The following is a 20,819-nucleotide window of genomic DNA, read 5'->3' as shown; positions in this document are numbered from 1 at the left end:
CACTGAATTTGCATCGCTTCTTAAGGTGTGATACGAATTCAGTATTTTGGATGTGAATTAAAAAAGTTTATAATATTTTGCCATATAAATAATTTTTTAAATGCTTATGATTTTTAATGCATTCTAACGCTTGTCTGAAACTTTCGACTTTAAATATTTCCGAAAATCACAATTTTCTAGAATAGATTTAGCATTCTTTTCGACAAAAATTAAATAATTTGTACCATATAATTGTTCTTATTTGCCCAATAAAGATGTATTTTAATTCAGCCGTGTGCAAAAGTTGGTATTAAATACAAATTTAAATTAGTTAAAAATCATACACATACACGTAAAAAAATAATTCTTTCCCCCCAAACAAAATTTTAGGCAAACAAATATATTTTCTCATTTCTTTTTCGCTGTAAGGTAGTTTGTTGGTTTGTCAAAAAAAAAAATGTTTTTGTTTTTATTATTACAATTTTCCTTACACCTTTCTCACTTCAACGAAGTGGTACAAACAATGTACACCCAAAAAAATGTGACCCCGCCGCACAGTGGTCCAAACCATCAATTTAGCCGGAAAAAAGTCATAACTTGCTTTTGAGAAGACTTATCGAGGTGAAACTTTGCATGCCTAATGTTTTTATTAAAATAGAGGTTCGCACCAGAAATGGGCGGAATCCATCAAATGGGCGTGGGATAGTTCTAGCTAGAAACTATAATCATTCGATTTTTTATAACTTTATGTTTTATTTAGAAGCACAAACGAGCATAATAAAAATATGAACAATAATAGGTTTGAATATTTTATTCAGAATCTACTTCACTTTCTGAATCGACTCGCGGCTCGGTCATTAATGCGCCAGGCGCATCCGAAAGCAATGCTAGTACTGCTACAGATAATGGTTCTGCACTCCGATAATGGCTTTGTTGATAAAGATGATATAAGAGGATCTGACGACAAAAGGAGATAGTGAAATAGATCATACATTGTTTTTTCTCGAGATATTTTTCATGTGTGATTCTCTCGTATATTCCTGAAATCCTTATTTCGGACAAGATTCCAATAGGTAGTGCGGCATATTGAATAATATCTGAAATCAGCATCGATATGCAACACTAAAGCATCTTCGTTCGTGAAAGGTATCGGTCCTTTACAAGAAAAAATATTTATTTTTTTTATTGGTGACGCTTTCCACGGAGAAGAACCTACGCATTTAACAGTGCTCGCAGCATGTCTCTTTCCAGATTTATAAAGGCTTGTTCCAGCAGCAAAGATTAATTCTTCCGGCGACCAACTCTCCAATAAATGCGCTACTTTAATTTTTTTTTGCCCTCTCCACCAAGAGAAGGAATATGATCACCTCAAACATGTTTCAAGAGCAAAATATTATTTTTGGATGGTGACCATGTAACATGTTTGTCGCAAAAATGTTGTTTTCTCGGCAAACATAACATGCTTTCCGAAAACAGATACATAATTTCGGAGAAAATAACATGGTTGCAGCGAACATGTCACATGGTCACCATCCAAAAATAACATTTTGCTCTTGAAACATGTTTGAGGTAATCATATTCCTTCTCTGGGTGTCTCCTTGATTTGAAAATTCCTTCAAAGGTCTTCCATGCTTAGATGTGATGGTCCCTCTAATGTTCCTTCTTCAAGATCTGTTGATGAAGGTTCAGCAGGCCGTCTCCTTCACTTTCATGTCCAATCTTAGAGAAAACGTAAGTTAAAACAGCTTTTTATACCCTCCATCATAGGATGGGGGTATATTAACTTTGTCATTCCGTTTGTAACACATCGAAATATTGCTCTAAGACCCCATAAAGTATATATATTCTGGGTCGTGGTGAAATTCTGAGTCGATCTAAGCATGTCCGTCCGTCCGTCCGTCCGTCTGTTGAAATCACGCTAACTTCCGAACGAAACAAGCTATCGACTTGAAACTTGGCACAAGTAGTTGTTATCGATGTAGGTCGGATGGTATTGAAAATGGGCCATATCGGTCCACTTTTACGTATAGCCCCCATATAAAGGGACCCTCAGATTTGGCTTGTGGAGCCTCTAACAGAAGCATATTTCATCCGATCCGGCTGAAATTTGGTACATGGTGTTGGTATATGGTCTCTAACAACCATGCAAAAATTGGTCCACATCGGTCCATAATTATATATAGCCCCCATATAAACCGATCCCCAGATTTGGCTTGTGGAGCCTCTAAGAGAAGCATATTTAATCCGATCGGGCTGAAATTTGGAACATGGTGTTAGTATATGGTCTCTAACAATCATGCAAAAATTGGTCGACATCGGTCCATAATTATATATAGCCCCCATATAAACCGATCCCCAGATTTGGCTAGCGGAGCCTCAAAGAGAAGCAAATTTCATCCGATCCGGCTGAAATTTGGTACATGATGTTGGTATATGGTCTCTAACAACCATGCAAAAATTGGTCCACATCGGTCCATAATTATATATAGCCCCCATATAAACCGATCCCCAGATTTGGCTTGTGGAGCCTCTAAGAGAAGCATATTTCATCCGATCCGGCTGAAATTTGGTATATGGTCTCTAACAATCATGCAAAAATTGGTCCACATCGGTCCATAATTATATATAGCCCCCATATAAACCGATCTCCAGATTTGGCTTGCGAAGCCTCAAAGAGAAGCAAATTGCATCTGATCCGACTGAAATTTGGTACATGGTATTGGTATATGGTCTCTAGCAACCGTGCAAAAATTGGTCCACATCGGTCCATAATTATATATAGCGCACATATAAACCGATCCCCAGATTTGGGTTGCGGAGCCTCTAAGAGAAGCAAATTTCATCTGATCCGGCTGAAATTTGGTACATGGTATTGGTATATGGTCTCTAGCAACCGTTCAAAAATTGGTCCATATCGGTCCATAATTATATATAGCCCCCATATAAAATGTTCTCCAGATTTGACCTCCGGAGCCTCTTGGAGGAGCAAAATTCATCCGATCCGGTTCAAATTAGGAACGTGGTGTTAGTATATGGTCGCTAACAACCATACCAAAATTGGTCCAATCACACAAAAATTGGTCCAATCACACAAAAATTGGTCCATATCGGTTCATAATCATGGTTGCCACTAGAGCCAAAAATAATCTACCAAAATTTTATTTCTATAGAAAATTTTGTCAAAATTTTATTTCTATAGAAAATTTTGTTAAAATTTTATTCGGTTCATAATAAAATTTTCATCATTGTCAAAATTTTATTTCTATAGAAAATTTTGTTCAAAAGTTTATTTCTATAGAAAATGTTTTTAAAATTTTATTTCTGTAGACATTTTTGTCAAAATTTTCTTTTATAGAAATCGAGCCAAAAATAATCTACCAAGATTTTATTTCTATAACAAATTTTGTCAAAAGTTTATTTCTATAGAAAATTTTGTTAAAATTTTATTTCTGTAGACATTTTTGTCAAAATTTTCTTTCTATAGAAAATTTTGTGAAAATTTTATTTCTATAGAAAATTTTGTTAAAATTTTATTTCTGTAGAAAATTTTGTCAAAATTTTATGTCTACTTTGTCAAACTGAATTATACACGTATTGGATCGATCTTTTTTGATTTAATATATACCACGTATGGACTTACATACAATTTAGAAGATGGTGTTAGGAGGTTTTAAGATACCTTGCCATCGGCAAGCGTTACCGCAACTTAAGTAATTCGATTGTGGGTGGCAGTGTTTAGAAGAAGTTTCTACGCAATCCATGATGGAGGGTACATAAGCTTCGGCCTGGCCGAACTTACGGCCGTATATACTTGTTTATTTTGCTGTTTCTCTTTGTGCCAAACATTGTACAGTTCCTTCCTTAAAATCGACATTTTCACTGCAAAAAAAAAACGTTTAGGCAAAAAGTGGCGGCTGATTTTGCAAACATTGACACGTAGACATCACACACTGTACAAAAAACCATAAACTATAGCATAAGTCGAGTAAAGTCCTACTTAAAACCTTCATGGAACTTGGACATTGAAGAAATTTTCACGGACTTGACACTTATGTACAAGAATGATTTTTTATCTAAACAAAATACCACATTGAACATAAATTTCGAGTAATATTTATTCATACCTTCACCTTAATTCACTTTGTCAACAAAAAATATTATTAAAGCTTTTTTTATTTGTTTTACAATCGCTCCAATTGTGTAATTAGAAAACGAGTATGTGTCAATATTATAGCGCCAACGTAATCACATGTATTTAAAACAATAAAGCGAAGCTATAATCGCAAATTGAAGCAAAACAAATATACCGTTATGCACAGTGGACTCTTGCTCACTTATTATCAAACAAAATTTTTGATTCCAACAAAGTCGAAAAAGATACTTTTTTCCGACTAGATTAGTGTTTGGGACCACCGTGCGCCGTGGAAGAAAATGTAGGTTTACTTTAGAAAATTGTAACTAAAATAGTTTTCTAATTGCAACATGTTACAAATAAGTTAATACTTTTTGTCAAATTGAAGAAATTTTTTTTTTTGAAATAATACATTTTTTTCTGCTGTTTAAGAAAATTTCATATGCTGGAAGAAAAAATTGGATTTAAAAATTTTTAAAATGTCTTTAGCGCTGTACGGAGTTCGAGACAGGTACAATTTTAATAAAATTTACTCATTTGAGAGATTTATGAACTCAATTTAAGCAAACTTCTGCAATTTTAGGAAAATATGAACTATTTAATTTTTTTAGTAAAATTGTGCACTATATTTGTATACAACGTTTTTTCTTATTTTTAGTTCACGCCATTAAAGTTAGCAAAAAATGATTCAAATAAGGAACATTTACTCATATTGTGCAAAATTTAACTTAAATCAACTGATCTTCATGAACTAAAATAAAGTTCAGTTAGCATTAGAGCTCCTTTGTGGGTGCACGCAAAGAAAAAAACGTTTGGAAAACGTGTACCGAAAACGTTTTTCTTTTGTTAGAGTTTTTTGAATTGCTTCGAAAATTTTAAACTTTTATTACCAAAAAAATTCGTTTGTTACAACATTTTTATTTTTTCAATAAAAAAAGTTATTTTTGAAATAACAACACAGTCCATTTCGTTTATATCAAACACTGTTCTTTTCTGACTTTAGGTCTTTAATAAGACACATTTTACAGTTCAAAATTTAATATAGTACAATGTAATGTTAAACATTTTTTCGGAATCTTCCGAATATATCTGGAACGTATGTAAAAAAAACAAAAGCAAAAAAAAAACTTTGGCCGAAGCAGGGCTCGAACCCACGACCCTTGGCATGAGAGTCGGACGTAGCTACCACTGCTCCACGGTGCCAAACTAAATATTTGTTTCTGTTAAATAAACTTTGTTTATTCGGTTCGTGGGCGCCGCAAGCTATGCTATATAAATATAACTTATATGGATATTTATCTATTGATGACCATAACAGGTACATAGCTCAGTGGTTAGTGTGTTGGCTTACAATGTGCATGGTCCGCGGTTCGATTCTCCGTCCAGGCGAAAGGTAAAAAAAAGTTTAAAAATTTATAAAATCGTATAATTTCTTCTACATTGTTGGTATTACAGGAAAAGGTGTTAAGAACTAAAAATCCTCGTGGATGTGAGAAAGATGTGAGGGACAATACAATTAGCAAGAAAATAATGTTTTTTTTTGAGCTAGTCTTTATGAAATTGTTTTTACATCCTGGAAAAGAATAAACGTTTATCACAAAAAGTATATACTTTTCTTCCAAATACACTTCCTTACAGCGAAAAGCAAATGAGAAACGAACTTTGTTTGTCTAAAATTTCGTTTGGGAGGAAAGAATTATTTTTTTGCGTGTGTAGAAAATATTATGCGTGAACACCCGTATACAGACTTTCGGGTTTTACTTAAATACTGCATTTTATATCAAAATGAAATCTGAATCAAAATGTGGCTTTTAGTCATTCGCGAAGTCACATTCAGGGCTTTGCTAGAAAATTCACCCGCATAGATCATATTGTATCCTTCTGCTTACGGGCCAATATTAGGACAGAAATATAAATTTAAATAAAATCAGATGTAACGTATACACCCGATATTTTATGCGAATCTAAGAACATTTAAAAGTATTTTGTTTAAAAAATTCAGCCCTAACACATTTTGTTTACACCGGAACATATGGAAAAATACAGTTTTCTATCCATACATAAAAATCTCAAATCAATCAGACGGAGTATATTGTACCCTGTACTACCATTCTATGGATCTATATTGTTGAAAATTAATTTCAGGCTTTTGGAACCATATACACTTTAAAAAAGGTTCACTTGGATCAAAAGAGATCAGTTTGCCAAAGACACCTTTCTCGACGCCATTTGGTCGTTTTAAATATATGCGCACTAAGTTCTATTACCCTGTTCGATATGATTACACTTTATCTTGATATATAAACTTCGAATAAATTTATTTTCCATAACAATCATAAAATAAATGTAACTTAAAACTAATAAATAAGTCCTTTGTGTCAATTTTTGCGTGATTAATGGAATTTATAAAGGTTGCTCAAAAGCCTCTAATGTCTTTGACAAAGGGTGGACATACCATAGAGAAGACAACTTGCAGCCTGTATATGACAAAAAAGTACATGATCTCATGATGGAAAGTCATTTTATCCCATCATGTTTTCAACTCAAAACTTGTCTTGATTTTCAGGAACTGGTAGAGATACAAGTGAAGTGTCCACTTTTTGCTCCGTTTCAAGCGATTAAGAGACATTTAGTGGCATTGTGCGTCAGCCATTGTATGTTTGTGACAAGAATCTTTCATTTGCCTTATTTTGGTTGTCATCAAACATGTGCTTTGCAATTCTTGCATGTTGCTGTTTCTTTTTTCTCTTCCCCCCCTTCTTCATCTTGATCGCGATTTCTCGATGAAGAAAACCTGTTCAAATAACTTTGTGACATTCTTCAAAATCGGCTGGTACATTGATGTTCACTAGAAGAAGTGATCTCCAAACCGACAATCCTTTTGAAGGTTTCAGACGTATAGGGAGTGTATTTCGGTCATTGGTCATTCGACGTATTGATTTACCATTAAGAGATTTTTTCCGGAAGGAATGAAAATGATAACCGACTAGGGATACAAAAGTCGAGGTTTTAACTGATCGAATGTTGTTAAATAAAATCCCTTCCCACTGACGGTAAAGGACTAGTGCAGGGCTATATCGACTAGTACTCATCAGGGAGCCACCGGTTTGTATACAAAGGGTTCTGGTTTCAATCACAGTTTCGACCGAACACACAAAAATATATTCAGCGGTGGTTTATCCCCTCACAGTAATGCTGCACTAATAGAAAAATTACGTTTCAAAATCGTGAACGGACGGCAGCAAAATGAAACGTTTACCAAAAATCAAAACGGTATGTGTGAGCTCTCGTTCATGAACCGCATTCGTTTTTCTTTGGCCATGAAAAGTCTTGGAATATTGGTTAGACGTTTTTATGGCGACTCCGTCGGTGGTGCAATATGCTTAGGCGACTGATAACGCATGTGGAGCAGACAATCCAGGTTCGATAGCGGGAAAAAATTATAAATGTTTAAATAGATCAAATTGTAATGTAATTTTTGGTGACACAACTTTGAACTTTTCACAGAATAGTCATAATACTTGCAACATTTATGACTATAGCATTATTATTTGCCCTTAAGCAACAAAGAGGGATCTAGATTCTCCTAGATTTATACCATATAGAACGGTATAGCATTTCCTCGGAGTGAGATGATTGAATTTAAAGACATAACAAGTACATACGGCCGTAAGTTCGGTCCGGCCGAATTTTATGTACCCTCCACCATGGATTGCGTAGAAACTTCTACGAAAGACTGTCATCCACAATCGAATTATTTGGGTTGTAGTATCTTAAAACTTCTTAACATCGTTTTCTAAATTGTGAGTTAGTCCATACGTGGTATATATTAGATAAAAAAGTTATGTATAGGTAAGTCTACAAATAATTACGAATCGACATGGACTTTTGCACGGTACGTAGAGAGCCAGAATTGAAATATGGGGGTCGCTTATATCGGGGCTATATAGAATTATGAACTTGATATGGACCAATTTTTGTGTGATTGGGGATCGATTTATCTGACGGCTATATATAACTATAGACCGATATGGACCTAGTTAGGCATGGTTGTTAACGGCCATATACTAGCACAATGTACAAAATTTCAACTGACTCGGATGAAATTTGCTCCTCCAAGAGGCTCCAAAACCAAATCTCGGGATCGGTTAATATGGGGGCTATATATGATTATGGACTGATATGGACCAGTTTTGGCATGGTTGTTAAATATCATATACTACAACCATGTACCAAATTTCAACCAGATCGGATGCATTTTGCTTCTTCAAAGGCACCAGAGGTAAAATCTGGAGATCGGTTTATATCTGGGCTATATATAATTATGGACTGATATGAACCAATTCCTGCATGGTTGTTGGATACCATAAACTAACATCACGTAACAAATTTCAACCGAATCGGATGAATTTTGCTCTTCCAAGGGGCTCCGGAGGTCAAATCTGGGGATCGGTTTATATGGGACCTATATATACTTATTGACCGATTTCGACCAATTTTTGCATGGGTGTTTGAGGCCATATACTAACACCACGTACCAAATTTTAACTGAATGAGATGAATTTTGGTCTTCCAAGAGGCTCCGGAGGTCAAATCGGGGGATCGGTTTATATGGGGGCTATATATAATTAGGAACCAATGTGGAGCAATTTTTGCATGGTCATTAGAGACCATATACTAACACCATGTAGCGAATTTCAGCCGGATCGAACGAAATTTGCTTCTCTTAGAGGCTCCGCAATCCAAATCGGGGGATCGGTTTATATGGGGGCTATATGTAATTATGGACCGATGGGGACCAATGGTTGTTGAAGACCATATACTAACACCATGTACCAAATTTTAGGCGGATCGGATGAAATTTGCTTCTCTTAGAGGATCGGCAAGCCAAATTTAGGGGTCCGTTTATATGGGGGCAATACGTAAAAGTGGACCGATATGGCCCATTTGCAATACCATCCGACCTACATCAATAACAACTACTTGTGCCAAGTTTCAAGTCGTTAGCTTGTTTCGTTCGGAAGTTAGCGTGATTTCATCAAACGGACAGACGGACGGACGGACATGCTCAGATCGACTCAAAATTTCACCACGACCCAGAATATATATACTTTATGGGGTCTTCGAGCAATATTTCGATGTGTTACAAACGGAATGGCAAAGTTAATATACCCCCATCCTATGGTGGAGGGTATAAAAAAGTAACTTATACATATAACCTTGTAAATTAAAGCGTAAAGTCAATTAAGGCATTTTTGTGGCTTTAATTGAGGCAGTCATCTCAAATTTTATTTTAAAGAAATAATGGTTTAATGGAGTTTTGTGATCAAATTCAATTAACTTTTCATTGAATCAATTAAAAAATTAATTATGCCGAGGAAACCAATTAATAATTTTTAAGAGTTATTATTTTAACTTCTAATTAATTACCATTTTCCCATTCCTATGGGGTTTCCATATATAAAAGCCTTACGAATCTTAAAACTTTTAGCACATGAAATTTAATAGATTGAGACATCCTGGATGCCTCTCACTCAATTCTATACCACAATCTACTAATGTTGTTGGTTTACGTTTGTTTTTATAACGAATTGAAGATGTTGCAGATTCCACCACAATCAAGGCAATAAAATGTTTGATTTGAATTCAATCAAATTGACAAACTTTGGCCTTTTTGTTAAAATATCCAGTTGCATCGAACAACTGGTCGATTGATATTCGGTTGAAATAAATCGGTTGCTTATTGAAATAAATTTTTGCGGTTGAAAGTTCAGCCGGTACGGAAATTAAAAATTTAAAAATTTCATGGATCGTATATGAGATGAGCCATTGCACGTGGTGCAATGGCTAGCATGATCGCCTTGCAAACGAAGGGATGCTGGGTTCAATCCAAATTCCTCAAAGTGGCTTCACTGCTAAGTGGCACTTCATTTTATTGTTTTCAAGCTTACAAATGCCTTTTTATCAATTGCATTGAGAAATAAAGTTAATTGTGACAGGGTGTTTGCTCTATATTTGGCTAAGAAGCCACTAGTGGCTATGGCTTGAATCCCCCAGAATTTAAATATAAATACATTTTTTACTATTGCTTGTTACCGTGATACTGGCAGTGGACAAAAGTCTGTAACAATACCAGAAATGGTCCCAAAAGTGAAGGCCAGATTTGATCAAAATCCACCGGCATGATATTGAAGGAAATTACTTTGGTGCAAGCATTCCAGCATCCGAAAAATAAGTATTTCTTCGGAAGCATACAAGCTCTTTAACAAAATAGCTTTACCATAAATATACACAGAAAAGATTTTTTCCAATTAACGTCTCAATTAAGTTTTAAAAAATATTCAATTAAAAATTTAATTGATTCAAAAAATGTTTTAATTGAAACAAAAATTAATATTATCAATTAATTTTTTATTGGACTTACTTGCTTTTTTGATTGTTACTATAATCTCTGTGATTGAACACATTTCAATTTAAAAAGATAATTGGATCAATTAATTTCGTGATTGAATCAGAAAATTGCTCCAAAGTTGCTCCAAATTCAATTTATAGCTATTATTCCCTCTATTTATATTTATAGCACAATTATGTGCGTGAAGATAAATTGTAAATTTTACTAGCCGAGGCATAAAACAGGTAATTTTTGCCTACGCACCTAATGGGTTAATTACGATTTGGGAGATACATTTTTTTATTAAAATTCAGCATTTTCCACAATACCTGGAAAGAAAGATTTTGAAAAGTACTATAAATTCAAGTAGTTTTTATTGTCGAAAATACCCCATAAATGTTAGTTTTGCTGCTATATTTTAAAAGTTAGTTTTCCCAACTTGAACAAAGTGTAACCCGCCGTGCAAAAGCTTTTTTTGGTATCAAATGAAAGCTCTTGACGAGTACTATAAATGCAAGTGGTTGTTATCAAAATTATAATTAATATGTCAGAATTTGCAATATAGTGCACGCGGGGCCACTGTGCAATACCTGCTCTACATTTTTTGGTATCAAATGAAAGCTCTACAAATGCAAGTGAGTTTTATTTTCGAAAGCATCCCAAAAATGTAGAGCAGGTATTGCACAGGGGACTTTTCAAGATCTTTCGTTTAATACCAAAATATATTGCGCAGGTATTGTGGAAAATTCTGAATTGTAATAAAAATTCTGAATTGTAATAGGTTAGGTTAGGTTAAAGTGGCAGCCCGATTAAATTTCAGGCTCATTTAGACTATTCAGTCCATTGTGATACCACATTTAACTAAAAGTACCTATTACATATGGGCACTTTTAGTCTTAACCACTGAACCTTCTCTATTATATACTTTTGTTGAACCAACCAGATTGCTCCAAAAACAGTAACAAACTGCTTAAGTTAACGTTTTCCAGGTCCGCCAGTAATCTAAAGCTATATGCTCCTAAAAATTGGCTTACGCCTTACACAAAAAGCAGGACACTCACACAAAATGTGTTTAATTGATTCCTTTTCCTCCACATCATGACAGCTTATACAATAGTCATTATACTTCGCACCTATAGTTTTTGCAAATTCGCCTATCAGGCAGCGACCCGTTATAGCAGATATCAGGAGTGCTATCTGACGCCTTGAGAACACTAGCATATCTAGTGTGCGGTTTAAGTTTAAATGGGGCCATATTTGCTTGGTGTCGTTACAACCCTTGCAATTTTCCAATCGAATATTGACCATCATAACAGCCTTCTCACGCAATAAGAGCTTGCAGCTGGCCAGAGGCATACCAACAGATTCCAGTTCCCCTGGAATATGTAAGGTAGTTCCTAGCCTTTAGGTTAAAGTGGCAGCCCGATTAAGATTCAGGCTCACTTAGACTATTTAGTCCATTGTGATGAGTTCCTAGCCTTGCTAACACATCTGCTTCGCAGTTCCCCGGTATGTTCCTATGGCCAGGCACCCATATTAGGTGAATATTGTACTGCTCAGCCATCTCGTCGAGAGATTTGCGCAGTCTATGGCCGTTTTCGAGTTAAGGAACACAGAGTCCAAGGATTTTATTGCAGGTTGACTGTCTGAGTATATATTAATGCCAATATTTGTTGGAACATTACTTCTCAGCCAATTCACCACCTCTCTTATTGCCAATATTTCAGCCTGAAAACACTACAGTGATTAGGTAATCTTTTCGCTATTCGAATTTCCAGATCTTTAGAATATACTCCGAACCCCACTTGTCCATTCAATTTGGAGCCATCAGTATAGAACTGTGTACACTACGCCTCACTTTGGGGAATTAGAGTTTCAAACCTTTTGTCGAAAAGTGGTTTTGCCAGGGTGTAATCCACTACGTTAGGCACATCTGGCATTACTTTGAGGACCGAACTATGACCGTACATTTTTTCCGACCACAGCGATAGCTCGCGCAACCGCACAGCCGTTGTTGCAGCTGACTGTTTGGCCAAAATGTCCAAAGGCAATAGATGTAGCATGACATTAAGGGAGTCTATTCCTGTCTTACTAAATGCGCCTGAGATACATAAGCTCGCCATACGCTGAACTTTATCTTTTTTTTCGTGTTTATTTATTCAAAATTTACTATATAATATATAACTACAATAAAGAATAGTATATAATATTTAGTGTCTTAATACTTAGTCCCCTAGTCGGGCTCTCGAGTACAATAATTATGGTTGAAATTTTTATTTGAAAATTTATGATATTAGTTTTATTCTTTCATGTTTGTAAATCAATTGTAAATTTTTTGTAATGAAAAATAATTGCAAAAAACATCACGTTTAGATTTATTTTTAAAGGTTAAGTCAGAAGTTTAAAAGCAATGGATTTAAAATATAAATTTTAATTCATTAGCCACCAGTATTGTTTTGGTCGCTGAACTTTATCTAAACAAGTCGGTTTCTGAAGTGCCGGCCACCAGACTACAACACCATATAGCATTATAGGTCTAACTACTGCTGTGTATAGCCAATGCACAATTTTTGGTCTTAGTCCCCACTTCTTCCCTATAGCCTTTTTGCACGAGTACAAAGCTACCGTGGCTTTTCTCGCCCTCTCTTCAATATTAAGCCTAAAATTCAGCTTCCCGTCCAAAATAACGCCAAGGTATTTTGCACACTCACCAAAGGGAATTCCAGTACCCCCTAAGGAAATGGGCCTAACCGTGGGAGTTTTGCGATCTTTGCAGTACATGACTAGTTCTGTCTTTGCTGGATTTACACCAAGACCATTATCTTTTGCCCATTTCTCAGTCATCCGCAAAGTTCTATGTATAATATCTCTGATTGTGGATGGGAATTTCCCTCTGACTGCTAGCGCTGCATCATCTGCGTATGTCACCACTTTTATCCTTTCTTTTTTTAGGGAAACCAGAAGGATGTTTACACCAACATTCCAAAGAAGAGGTGATAAAACTACTCCTTGGGGAGTGCCTCTGTTCACATACCTTTGTATGTTTGCTTGTCCAAGTGTGGCTGAAATACGCCTCTTTATTAGAAGTTCGTATAACAGCCTAAGTATACCTGGATCAACATTCTGAGTTGTCAGTCCATTTAATATCGAGCTCGGATGGATTTTATTGAACGCCCCTTCGATGTCTAGAAACGCCACGATTGTGTATTCTTTGACAGATAGTGAGCTTTCAATAAAGCTGACTAGTTCATGCAATGCGGTCTCAGTAGACCTGCCCTTCGTGTATGCATGCTGTCGTTTCGAGAGCAAATTTGAATCCACGCTAGTCCAGGGTCTTAAGTAGGAGTGAGGATAGATTGGTCGGAAATCCTTCGCACTCGAGTGAGAGGCTTTTCCCCCTTTAAGTATGAAGACGACTTTTGTTTCTCTCCACTTTTATGGAATATATGCTAAGTTTACACATCGTTTATATTTCAGCCACTGCTTGTAATTCCGCCGGAGTAATTCCATCAGGTCCGGGGGATTCGAATGGTCCAAAGCTATTTAAAGCCCATTTTATTCTAGATTCCGACTCAATTTCCTCGATAGGAAATGACCACTGAGCCTCTGTTACACCGCCAGAACATGTTTCAACCGTCTGATTTCCAGGGAAGTGTGTGTCCAAAAGTACCTCCAACGTAATAAAAATCTCCCCAAATTGTAATTAACCCATTAGGTGTGTACGCAAAAACTACCTGGTTTATGCCTCGGTGATTTAAATTTATAATTTATCTTCACGCACAAAGTACAATTTGTATACTGAACATATCTGTGACTACAGGAGGAATCGAACTAAAATCTGTTGTTTTCTAATCGATCAACCTATACCCTACTCCAAGGTATGGATCTATTCAATGATGTAATTTTACAATATAAATGTTGTATTAAAATATGCATGTAGAAAATACAAATGGGGGAGGGGGTCTCGACAGGATTCGATGAATGGTTACCTATTATTTTTAAAAATCCGGGTATGTTGTCAGTTGTACGATTTTGATAACTGGTAAAAATTAAAAAAAAAGTAAGTACAGCTGTAAGTTCAGCCAGACCGACTCCACCAATGGATTGCATACAAAGTTCTACTAAAGACTGTCAACCACAATCGAATTACCCGGATTTTGGTAACAATTTCCGATTGACTATATAACTATGGATCGATACTGACCAATTTTTACATTAGAGGCTATATGCCCTCTCCAGAGACTCCAGAACTTAAATCTATATATAAATACGAACCAATTTTTTGCAATGGAAATATACTAACAATGTGTACCAAATTTCAGATGGATCGGATACGGACATATAATGGGATACGATACCAATATTTCTACATGCAAAGAAAAACAAAACGGTTGGAAAATGTTTTTCGTTTTTAGAGCTTTTTTTTTTAAACTCTCGAATATTAAAAAAAATCATCACCAAAACAATTTTTATTTGAAGTTTCATAGTAAAAATTGAATGTAGCAGTATGTAATGACGAACATCTGTTCCGAATCTTTCGTTCATATTTAGGATATATGAAAAAAAAACAAAATTTTGGTGTTCGGTCGAAGCAGGGATTGAACCCACGATCCTTTTGTATATAGGCATGCTAACCACTGCTCCCCGGTGGTCAACTAAATGTATTTTTTTGTTAAATAAAATTTCTCTACATCGGCTCGTGGACGCCGAAAACAATGTTGGCGTTGCTTGTGTGTTTGTGGCTATAGCGATAAATGTCTCTTGATGAAAATAACAGCCGCGTAGCCCACTGGTCCTGTCCGGGGTTCGATTCTCAGTCCAGGTGAAAGGTAAAATTAAAAAAAAAAAATCATATAAAATCGAATAATTTCTTCTATATTGTTTGTATTACAGAAAAAGAACTAAAAAACTTCGTGGATAAAATGTGAGGGAAGATGCAATTAGCCAGAAAAGAATTTTATTTTTTGAGTTAGTCTTTATGAAATTGTTTTTACATCCTGTAAAAGAATCAACGTTTATCACAAAAAGTAGATACTATTCTTCCAAATAAACTTCCAAATGGGAAACGATATTTGTTTGTTTAAAATTTCGTTTGGGAGGAAAGAAGTATTGTTTTTTTTGCGTGTATGTATTACAAACGGAATGACAAAGTTTGTATATGCCCCATCTTATGATGGATGGTATAAAAATATACAAAATTAATGCTTGCTCTTAATTGCTTGTATTACAGAAGGGAAAGGGGTGAGAACTAAATAAACCAAATGAAGGTAAGGAAGATATGGATGAAGATGCAAATAGCTAAGAAATTAAAACAAAAATTAAAAAAATGTGAGCGCAAAAATCTATAAAGAAGAAAAATGGTTCATGATTTAATTATATCAAGTAACCCTTGAATCACGACGATTTTCGATTGTGTTTCAACGATTACGAAATCTCATTTTTGACGTTTTTCAACAAAATTATCTGGTCACAGCCTACAAGAGAAAAATCAAGACAACCATGACTATAAATCTTTTCATATTGGACTTAAGACCGACACTAAGCTGGCATTAATTTTGAAAATGAAAGGGTTAAGTATTAGTTGTGAAGTGATATTAGTTAGAACATTAAATACTTGCGGGAAAATATTTTTTCGATCCACAAATAAAATTGTTGTCATTTACTACATTCCTCGAAGGGAATTAGAACCCGGTTTTGCCATTTCGCATAGCAAGTTCCAGTTGCCACTAGGGTTCATTACACGTAGCTTCAGTTTTTATGAAAGCGATGAACGCTTGCCTGTTCATGTAGTCTTCAAGAATCAAACATCAAATACAAATCAATCCATGGAACATTATCTGGAAACAAAAACACAAACATTCAACAATGCTTGGAAGCAAGTTGGAAGACAAAAAATGTCCGCAGAAGGGCCTTTCCACACACCATACGATGCTATGCAATTGGCCGAAAACTCAAATGCAATCAAGCATTGGTAAGGGGGCTTCTCATTATTTGAGGACATTGCTTTGGAAAATATTTATGTTTCCTTTGTCTGTAGCCATTGAAAATTAAGGGCCATTCAGTCTGGATGTTTACTCAAATGACTGTTGGCGATTTTGATGATATTGGTGAATTAGCCAACAATGGATGTCTCAAATACCTCTTGCAATCCCTTCTTTAGTCACAGTAGAGAATGTTGATATTATCAAATCGAATTGAAGACAATAAGATGTTAAACTTCCTAAAAGGGCATTCTCTGTGGGTTCTATTTTATTATCCAATTATGAGCTATAAGCAAATATTTAAAGACACGCGGTAACAAAGATTACTTACAGCATTAGTATAATTAAATAACTACGATAGAATCTTAATATCCTACGACATGGATTGCACCTATGAAGTCAAATGTCAAATAATGATAGCTTAGGTTAGCTTAGGTGGCAGCCCGATATTTCGGACTCACATAGACTATTCAGTCCATTGTGATAGCACAGTGATGATGGACCTATATGTACATTTTATCGTTGTAAAATATTCACCAAATATACAAATCAACTTCGTAAACTGAATTTCAAGCAGATCAAGCAAAATGGGATCTAGGACGGTTACATTATTAAGTTTGGGAGCCATTTACATAGCCCCCTTATAATGATCTGTTATTTAATCTTAAAATAATCGGATGGAAATGCGCTCTCATTATGATCAAGAATTCAAATACGGAGACCCCATAAGTGGGGAATTTACCATAATGGTCAATGTAGAGCGGGGAACTTTACAGGGAGGTATACTGTCACCACTACTGTGGGTAACAACTATACTCGGCTTACTAAGGATTCTAGCTATGGAGGCATTTGAATAATAATTTTATAGATAATAACAAACTCTGCAGGAGGGCAGAAAGAGTCCTGAGGATGGCATATTACAGGACAAGACCCGTCAACTGAATTTCAACCCAGAGAAGACAGAATTATTCCTATTCACTAGAAGGACTAAAGTTGCCCAATATATCGAACCGATTTTTTTGGGCAAGACGATACCAGTGTCTGATAAAATAAAGTACTTAGGAGTAATCTTAGACCGGAAACTGAATTAGAAGAGCCACAGCTAAGAGAGGACTGAAGAAGCCTACAGTTATTGGGCTCTGAGCAGAAGAGCGGTAGGCTCTAAATGGGGTCTGAATATGAGAGCATAATAAGACCAATCCTGACATACGCGTCGATAGTCTGGTGGACATCAATGGATAAGAAGTGCAACATAGAAATCCAATGACATGTTGTCTTGGCATAACTGGGGTAATGAAGACCATGCCATGGAGACGATACTGCATTTAAGAGCCATAGAAGTTCAGATAAAATACGTAGCCGTCATGGCTGCGATGAGGTTGGGAGAATGGACGGAAACACAAAACATCATGAAATTGCGGATTCCGCAACAATACAGAATCGTATACCTGAGGGTTCCATAGCTGCGGAGTGTAAAATAGTGACTCCAGTAGGATGGTCCTGGAAGAATTTGGCACAATGTATTATTGACAAATCCTATTCCAATTACCAGACCACAGCACAATCCTAAAGAACCTAAAGAAAAATGATCGCCAGTTCATAAGTGCTAGGACATATAGTAAGGTGATCCGAGAAAACGCAAAGCCAATAGCGGCAACGCGGACCGAGCTGTATGAATGGCTCCGGGCAGCGTTGCCAATTTAGCTTTTTTCCCGCTAGATTTGGCTTTTTTTGAAGACGTTTAGCGGGAAAAAAATGCATTTAGCTTTTAGCTTTTTTTCTGGCTTTTTTTCATGACCCTTTTAGCTATTTTTGGCTTTTTTTATTTTCGACATGTTCCTATTGAAATATGGATAAAACTTCGTTTTTATCTAAGCCTTGCTGCCAGAATAAGCTTTTCCACATATTTCAAAGCTCAATTGAAACATTAATAATTATTCCGGGCATTTTTGAACCAAATACACCTTGTTGTAAAGTTTTTTTCCTCGTATTCATAAAAGTTATCGTAAACTTTAAATCTACTATTACCATCCAAATTCCTTATATAAACTGTCAGTAAATTATTAGGCATGTGAATTGCTTTGTACACTGACAAAATATTGTGGTGAGGCCAAAGATTTCATGTCCTTAAAATACGAACGCGAATTTTGGTTATAATAGCATTTGTGAATTTCTCTTATATAAACTGTTTTCCTTGTCCAAAAGCCGATAAAGTCGTTTTGTCCTTATAGTTAAGTGATTCAACTTAAAAATGGGTATCTTTTCATGAAAGAAGGCTAGGGTCAATTCTAAAAATTCTTAAAATTAATGAAATAGTCTTTAAATTTGTGGAGTTTTTGTATCTTGACAACAAACCAAAATAGCGTTCAAAAATAGAAGAGGTTTTTCAACATTTTATTTTAAAAACGTATACATAGAATAATTTCTACTTAAAGTCGAGTCTGAATTTGGAAATTTAAGTTGTCGTTAGCACGTTTTTAAAACACTGTGATAGCTCATGAAGAAAAAAGTGAAAAAACGAATAAATTCAAATTTGACTCGGAATCAATACCAAAATCATTAGTGTACAAAATCTTTGGAACCGAACATAGAAATAATTAAGGAAATAAAGTTTTGAATGTGGTATTATTTTTTTTAACATCAAAACGACTCAATAAAAAATTGGTAGTGATAGGATCAAAACAAATCTGCTATATATTAATGGAATGGATTTACATTTACGAATAAAAGTTATTCAATATAAACTTGCAAGACAGTAAGAATGGGTTTTATTCTCTTGGGTAATATTAGGAGAAGTGTACACGTTCACGAATTTATCATTAATTCAGTTAAAACGAAATATATTGATATTTTCTAATGAAGTTCTATGTGACATTCTGCAATATATCGCACATTGGACTTGTTGATGATTAACCAGCTGACAATTGCAAGTTTACTGGGAAAAATGTTTTTACTAGGAAATATAAACGAAGGACTTCCAGTAAAAACTTGTGATAGTAATCGAATACGCAAACAGAGCTATATGACTTAGATTTTCTTACAGTCTCACAGAAATTGAATTAAAATGAATACAATTAAAATGATATGCATTATAAGTGAAATAAAGCCTTTAAGTTTGTTAAATTTCAATCAAAAATGTGACTTTTGATACAAACAATTTTAGCTTTTTTTTCTAGCTATTTTTTAAAATTTTTTAGCTTTTTTTGGCTAGTTTTTTGGACAAATCTAGCGGTTTTTTGTGAAACAATTCTGGCAACGCTGGTTCCGGGAGATAAATAAAGCGATGTGAACCAATGCACCAGTCCGAAGGGCGATGACTCAGATAAGAAAAAGACTGGAGAACTACTCAAGCAGAGTATGATGACAGTCAAGAGGACAATGTCTAGAATAATTCCTAATCAAGCGGAGTCAATTTAGCCCACTAGCAATTTCGCCGTTTCTGTCATAGGCCATAGAAAACGTTATGTATAAACAGATTAATGATTTTATTACTCAGAACCACTTACTATCTGATAGACAATCAGGATTTCGTTCAGTACGTAATTCTACAACTGTTCTAGTTGCTGAGGGAATTGGACAGAACATTGATAGGAACAGGTATTGATGCTAAACTAAAGGCTTTTTACTCGGTATGTCATGAGATATTGCGGACAAAAAAATACGGCTAACTCTCTTTTATCATCCTACTTGAAAGGAAGAAAGCAAGTAGTGTTTTCCAGAGGAAATAATTCACAAGCAATGGATGTATCACGAGGTGTACCGCAGGGATCAGTCTTTGGTCTTTTTTTATTATTATTCATCTATGGAGTAATCCTTACAGACTAACAATGCTATACTACAATATTTATAAATGGTATCTTACGCCTAAGTATTTAATAATAGTGCTATAATTATTTTTATAGTATATTTATCTTCTTAAAGATCAAAATATATATGGTATTTATTAAACTCATCACATAGTCGGCGAACAGGATCGTTATTTTCAAAGTTTGTGCGAAAGTACTGAATGCGAAGCAGTTCAAAATTACGAATAGGTCTTGACGGTATATTGAATGAGATACTGTTAAGAAGGAAATCTGATTTAAATCCGCCATAAATAACATCAACGATAAAACAGATATTCAGCATAGTACGTCTACTTTTCAGTGTAGGCAATTTGACAAGTGAAAGTCTTTCCTTGTAAGATGGCATGGTTTGAGGAGTTCAGTTGTTCCGACATAAACAAAACAATAGAAATTGCTTTTGTACAGATTCAACACGGCTGCAGTCTATTTGATATTAGGGTCCCATATTACAGATCCATATTCAAGGATTGGACGCTCAAGTGAAGTGTACA

At 35.2% G+C, this 20,819-nt stretch overlaps 1 protein-coding gene across 1 annotated transcript in view; it reads right to left on the bottom strand.

The window, feature by feature from the left end:
* The window catches only part of esn (espinas), a 348,528-nt gene that overhangs the window by 269,767 nt on the left and 57,942 nt on the right, over positions 1-20,819 (bottom strand). The window lies entirely within an intron of this gene.

Source organism: Haematobia irritans, chromosome 5 (genome assembly GCF_050003625.1).
Source record: "Haematobia irritans isolate KBUSLIRL chromosome 5, ASM5000362v1, whole genome shotgun sequence".
In the NCBI taxonomy this organism is placed as follows: Eukaryota; Metazoa; Arthropoda; class Insecta; order Diptera; family Muscidae; genus Haematobia; species Haematobia irritans.
This window is presented reverse-complemented; position numbering and strand designations above follow the sequence as displayed.